The sequence below is a fragment of the Mandrillus leucophaeus genome, unplaced genomic scaffold, assembly GCF_000951045.1.
Source record: "Mandrillus leucophaeus isolate KB7577 unplaced genomic scaffold, Mleu.le_1.0 Scaffold337, whole genome shotgun sequence".
Taxonomy (NCBI): domain Eukaryota; kingdom Metazoa; phylum Chordata; class Mammalia; order Primates; family Cercopithecidae; genus Mandrillus; species Mandrillus leucophaeus.
Genome location: NW_012103554.1, coordinates 595,458 through 602,160, shown reverse-complemented (window position 1 = coordinate 602,160; position 6,703 = coordinate 595,458).

Genomic DNA, 6,703 nt, shown 5'->3' with positions numbered 1-6,703 from the left:
AAAGAAAATCTGCGTTCTTTTTCTTTTTTAGCATCAAAATGTGAGATGAGGAAATCTGGGTTCTAATCAAGGTTTTGCTACAAATTGTGTGACCCTGTTAGACTCACTCAATTCCCACAGAGCCTCAGTTTTCTCATCTGCAAAAAATGAACTAAATTGAAGAGCTCTGAAATTTTGTGAAACATGTGCTGTTAATCCTGAAGTTGGTTGACTCCTTTTTACATCCTTACTGACTTTAGTCATGGTAAGAAGCACTAATTCTCAGAGCATAAGTTGTTTTTAATTTTGTATCTATGCCATCTTTGCACTCCAGGAAGAGCCCCCATGTGGTTCCCAGTCCTAGAAAATCAGCACCTTTGCAAGGCATCCCGACCAGTGTACAGGCAGTGATAAAATACACCACGGCTCCGCAGTGCATTTTATCTTGCGTAAGCCTTCTGAGCTCCACATGCTGTGTACCAGGATTAGCTGAGAGGACACGGGGAAGCCACTGCTGACCAGGCTGAAACCATATCTGGGCTTGGGCTCAGCTGATGGATATAGTGAGTTCCTTTTAGTGTGTGGCCTGGCCCACTGCCTGGACACACAGCTATATTCAGCCTCCTCCGCTGCTGTAACTAAACCACGTACCTCACCTCCTGTCCTCAACTATAGGCAGGGTCATTTATATTGAAGGCTGTATTTTGAGTCTGATTTGATTGACACACTAAATTCATTAAACAGTAGATTTTGTCTATCCATGTCACTATCTCTTACAAAGTTCAAGGAAGGCTATGTTTTGAGAAGACATGGCCTCCGGAAAGACACTAGCAAGAAGCTCACATGCATGGAAAAGTCTTGAAGAAATCAAAACTCCATCCAAGTTCAAAATAGGCCTGCCACTTCTCCCCCTTTACTCAACAGACATTTGGTGATGTCCTTACTGGATCCACTGTGTGACAAGCACGTGCCAGGTGGACAGAGAGCAGTGGCCACTTGCAGCTTTGCAAGCGGTAGTCTCTGGATGGCAGTAACAGTCAGAGCACAACCAGTCTGTGGAAGAGATGTTGCTCTTGTTTCTAGTGTGTAGTGTGAAAGGAAAATGAATCTCAGGACCCCAAAATCACTAAGTCAAAGGGAAACATCAAGCTGGAAACTGCATCAGGCAAACCTCCCTCCCATTTTATTCCTAAATAAGATGGCTACAAAGATTTTTTTTTTAAAGCTACCGACATCCCTCACCACTTGCCCACCAGGAAATTCCTTATGGGCCCCAAGATCTTTATCCTAATACAATTCTGTTGAATTTCACCCTAACAACGTAAATTGATAGCTTATCTTCGCAGGTGCGGAACAAAGGAGAGAACTCAAAGCCATCCTTCTGCTCACCTGAGACAAATGCACGTCTGATTGCTTTCTCTGATGCAAAGATGCAGATTCACGGAACTAGAAGAAGGCATGAGTAGAGGGGGTTACTCTTCCTCTAACCCCCTCTCACCTGTAAATTGTGTATTTGGTGAAAAGGTGATCAAGGACTCAAAAGAATGGGCTTGTTTGTCTCTTATCTACCCAAACCTTTAAAAAATGCCTTCCTCTTTCCCCAGTGTCCACCCTTTCCCCTTTAAATATTGAAGCCTTCGGAATCATCTTTGAAGAAGGCACAGACCTGCCTCCCGGATGCGTGTTCTTAACCTTGGCAAGGTAAACTTTCTAAATTGTTTGAGACCTGTCTCAGATACCTTTTGGTTCATAGTAGAAAATCAGAATATTTGAAAAGAACTAGACCTGAGTTTTTATAGTCCAAACAGTCCTACAGAAAAGTTCCTACTCATTTGCCTCCAGTGTTTTGTTTGTTTGTTTGTTTGTTTGAGATGGAGTCTCACTCTGTTGCCCAGTCTGGAGTGCGGTGGCATGATTTTGGCTCACTGCAACCTCTGCCTCCTGGGTTCAAGCGATTCTCATGCCTCAGCCTCTGGAGTAGCTGGGACTACAGGCATGCACCACCATGCCCAGCTAATTTTTGTATTTTTAATAAAGATGGGGTTTCGCCATGTTGGCCAGGCTGGTCTCGAACTCCTGACCTCAAGTGCCTCCAGTGTTTTTAACCTATTTTCCATATTAAATGCTTGCTTTGTGTCAGGCACTGTCTGAAAATCCATATGTTTGAGAAATTCAGTCTGCATGACAACCCTATGAAATAGGCAATATTATTGTCCCCAGGAGAAAACCAAGGCACAGAGAATTGAAGTAACTTACCCACAGCTAGGAGGTAGTCGAATGGGCACCTCCTGCAGTGTCTATGTGTGTAACCATTAGAATGTCCTCCCACTAGGCCACAGAGCCCTGTGAGCTGTGGAGGTGAGCCCAACAATTGGCCCCCCAACCTCTGACTCTAGCTCATGTGGTTTCCTAAGCCCGGAGGTAGATGGAAAGAAAAGCAGAGGGCCAGCTCAGTAGTGCTCTGGAGCTGAGATGCAGAAATAGTATTCCACTGGGGAGGCCACCAGATGTGTCACATCCTTCGCTACATGCTCAGCTTTGTCAGGGATCTGTAGTTAGCAAACTACCAAGAGCACCAAACATGCTTGCCTCCAGGCCCTCATGTCTAGCCCCAAGGCAGAGTCCAGACTGCCACACTGAGGAGCTGGCTGACTCCAGAGCGGCTCCCACCCTGAGAGCTCGGAAGTATCAATACACGGCTGGGCACAGTGGCTCACGCCTGTAATCCCAGCACTTTGGGAGGCCGAGGCGGGTGGACCACGAGGTGAAGAGATCGAGATCATCCTGGCCAACATGGTGAAACCCCATCTCTACTGAAAATACAAACATTAGCTGGGCATGGTGGCATGTGCCTGTAGTCCCAGCTACTCCGGAGGCTGAGGTAGGAGAATCGCTTGAACCCAGGAGGCAGAGGTTGCAGTGAGCCGAGATTGTGCCACCACACTCCAGCCTGGCAGCAGAGTGAGACACCAACTCAAAAAAAAAAAAAAAAAAAATCAACATTCAGATGGTCCCTGCCAGACCCTGCTGTTTTCTGCTCATTGCATCATCTCCCACCAGAGATGACAGGGAAGATGTTTGGGTGGGAAGATTTGTAAACTCCTGCATTCTGTAGCAAGAAGATTTGAATTCAGTAGCCAGGGACTTCGGGAGGGTCCCCAAAAGGGCGACACCAATCGAGCAACAGGTGGTAGTACTGCTCACACGGAAGCAGGGGCAGCTGACACACAGGCCACGTTTTTCCAGCCCAAAAAAGTGAAGTTTCTAGGGATCGAGTTTCTTAACTGCAGCAACAGTCTACGGAACATGAGGTCACTGAGGAGGGGCCTGTCATGGTGAAGACCCCCCCACCCCCTGGGGCAACTGTTCTGTCCTCCCTCTGCCAGGCAGTGATGGACCATTCAACAATGAATGATGCCTGGATGTCCCCTGACATAAGCCAACTCTGCTCCACACCCCTATCAACGGAGGTGGCCCACATCAGGAAATACAAAAGTAATCATGAGTCAAGTCAGAAGAGTTTTTAAAAATCAAACATCTGTGACATTCAAATCTTTAATTGACCTAAGCTATGGGGTCATTTCTTTCTTAGTGGTTTTATTCCAAAAGCGACTTGAACAGCCAGTGGTTTGGTTTCCCAGAAGTAGTGTGGGCAGCCTGAGTCCATTTCACTGGTGTTCATGAGCCTGAACCCAGGGGCTCTGAAGGGCCCCAAGTGCCCGCTCAGCGGGAGCCCCCACCAGCTGCCTCATGCCTGCCACATGTCCCGGATAAATCCCAGGACACCTTGGGGGGAAAATGGCCAACAGTAGGCCTCAGGAACATGTCACAAATTTGTCCAGATCACCTGTGAGGGTGGAGAGGGCAGGTCCCAATGGAGTCACAGAGATCTGGGATCTGCTTCTGAATCCAGACCTGAAAGGCAGGCATGATCCGTCTGAATTGCTGAAGCGCTGAGACACTGGGCGTGGATGGGTGGTTACTTCAAAATGGTGAGAGCTCTCTGGGCACCCCCTTTCTTCTGCATTTTGTTTCCTGATTGGATACTCTAAAGGCTAACACTCCCCCAGTCAGTGCCCTGATTTTTAAAGCAAAAAAGGAGAAAAAGAGAGAAGTCTCAGGAGCAACTTCCTGCAATTCTCTTATGAAATCATCTGAGTTTCTATTTATAACCAGACCATTGCTCAAATGCCAGCTACCTAAAATTGCAAACATATACACATATTTTCCTTCGCCATCATCAACATTTTACTCTTCTTCTGGGCATTAGCATCACCTGGTATACCTTATTATTTATGCAATAAACAATAAGAATTAGAAATGTTGCCGGCACATCACAGGTGCTCAGTAATCCCTGTTGAATAATGAATAAATGAATTAATAGATCAACAAAGATCAGGTCACCTGCAAATCCATTCAGGACCCACTTTGAGCTGGGCATTGAGGAGTCCCTTTTCTCCGTGGCTCCGTCCTCATTTTTCCCCTCCAGGGCCCATCAGCCTTGCTGGTTTTAGCCTTTGCCCCCCCTGGGGTTCCTGCACAGCTCTTAGTTACTTGGTTTCAACCTAAGAAGCTAAGGCGGCTGTCTGGCCTGAGCTCTGCAGGTGGAAGCCTGAGTTCTTTAGAGTGAAATATCCATCAAGTCTCAGTGTAACTTTAATGCATTATTCATCCCACAGAGTCTTTTTTTTTTTTTTTTTTTTTTTCTTTTAGACAGTCTCGCTCTGTCACCCAGGCTTGGCGTGCAGTGGTGCAATCTTGGCTCACTGCAACTTCCACCTCCTGGATTCAAGTGATTCTCCCACCTCAGCCTTCCGAGTAGCTGGGATTACAGGTGTGCACCACTATGTCCAGCTAATTTTGGTATTTTTAGTGGACACAGGGTTTCACCATGTTTGCCAGGCTGGTCTCGAACTCCTGCCCTCGAGTGATCTGCCCACCTCAGCCTCCCAAAGTGCTGGGATTACAGGCGTGAGCCACCATGCCCAGCCCTGTCCCACAGAGTCTTGATATCTTCTCCTAAAGCAAACCAAAAAATCATAGTAAATGGGGATATTTTGGTGTAGAGGTGAGAAGATGACAGACTGCCCCAGCAGGAGTCAGGATTCAGACTCAAGTCTACATTCAAGGAACAAGGACTTCATCTCTTTTTTTTTTCAGTGGTGTGATCACAGCACACTACAGCCTCCATCTCCCAGGCTCAAACAATCCTCCCACCTCAGTCTCCCAAGTAACTGGGACCTACAGGTGCATATCACCATGCCCAGATTGTTTGTTTGTTTGTGTTTCAGTAGAGATGGGGTCTTGCTATGTTGCCCAGGCTGGTCTCAAACTCCTGAGCTCAAGTGATCCTCCCACCTTGGCCTTCTAAAGTGCTAGGATTACAGGCATAAGCCACTGCACCCGGCCTTAGGACTTTACCTTAAGGTTATATATGGGAGTGAGGAAAACGGGACCCTTGTTTGGACCTCCTGGAAATCAGGAAAAGCTGGACCATCAGGGGCCTGGGCCCAGGGATGAGCAGTAGCCACTGGGCATTGGCCTCACATAGTACAGAACCCACAGGGTGCAGGAGGTGGCAGGAGTTTCTGATTCGAGGCCACTCTAGTGACCAGGTGGCCGGAGCATAGTAATCCCTCTTATGGAGCCAGCCCTTCATATCCTCCTCTTCTGCCCCTGGCGCCAGCAAAGAGTCCCTCCCTTGCCCACCTACTGTGTGTCTCTCAGCCTCACCGCTTGCTTCAGCTCCCTCCTGGACCTCCTGTGCAATCTGCAGGTCTTTTCAGGCAATCCAGCATTAGCGATGACCCCATTTCTCCAACGCAGATTCCAGAGGGAGAGGTTCTGGTTTTAATCACTTTGCCCCACTTGGGTGAGGCTTCAATTCCCAGTCACATCTCAAGTCGGCAGCACAGACTGGATGCCCCAGAGGCAGGCATCCTCCCCACATCGTCATCTAGGGGATGAGGAGGAATTGAGGGTGCAGCGGGGTTTCTTGGGGGACTCTGCAGCTGTTTCCTTGGAAGGAAACTAAAGGTGACTGCATGATGAGGCCAGGCCTGTCTAGTGCAGAGGAAGTGTCCAGGTGGTCACCTGGAAAGGTCGTGCTGACCAGAGGGACAAGCAGCATGTCCTAAGGACAGGCCACCTATCTGAGTTCCTTTTGGGCTCGATCTCCATGGCATGGAAATGCACCCAAGCTTCTTGGAGGAGGCCGACAAGAAACTAGGAAGCATGTCCTCCCTTTACCACTCTTTAGACATTCACTACAGGAATGTGAAATGTGAAATACTCATAAGTATCAATAAGCAGGCTTTTTGTTCTCGTTCTGGAGATACGAACTTAAAAAAATAGCAAAAGTCTGAAGGTCAGTGTGCAAAAGAGATGTGGCCCAGCAATTCCAATAGCTGCATCTCCATCCCTCTCCCAGCAAATGCTACAGCAGACCAGACCATGACTGCTGCAGCTAAGAGGAAACCTGAACCCTCTCCGGGGACACGAACACTTCCACCTCCTCTTCCTGCCAGCATCAGAGACAACGGGGCTGATCTGATTGAAGCCACTCCAAACTCTAAAAACGGCTGTTTCAAAAAATAATGTCATGGAAATCATCCAGGCTGGGCTTCATACCTGCCACTTGCAAAAAGAAAACCAGGTCATTCTCTTTCCTCCTCCTCCCTTTCCTCCTCCCTTTCTCCTCCTCCTCCTCCCTCTCCTCCTCCCT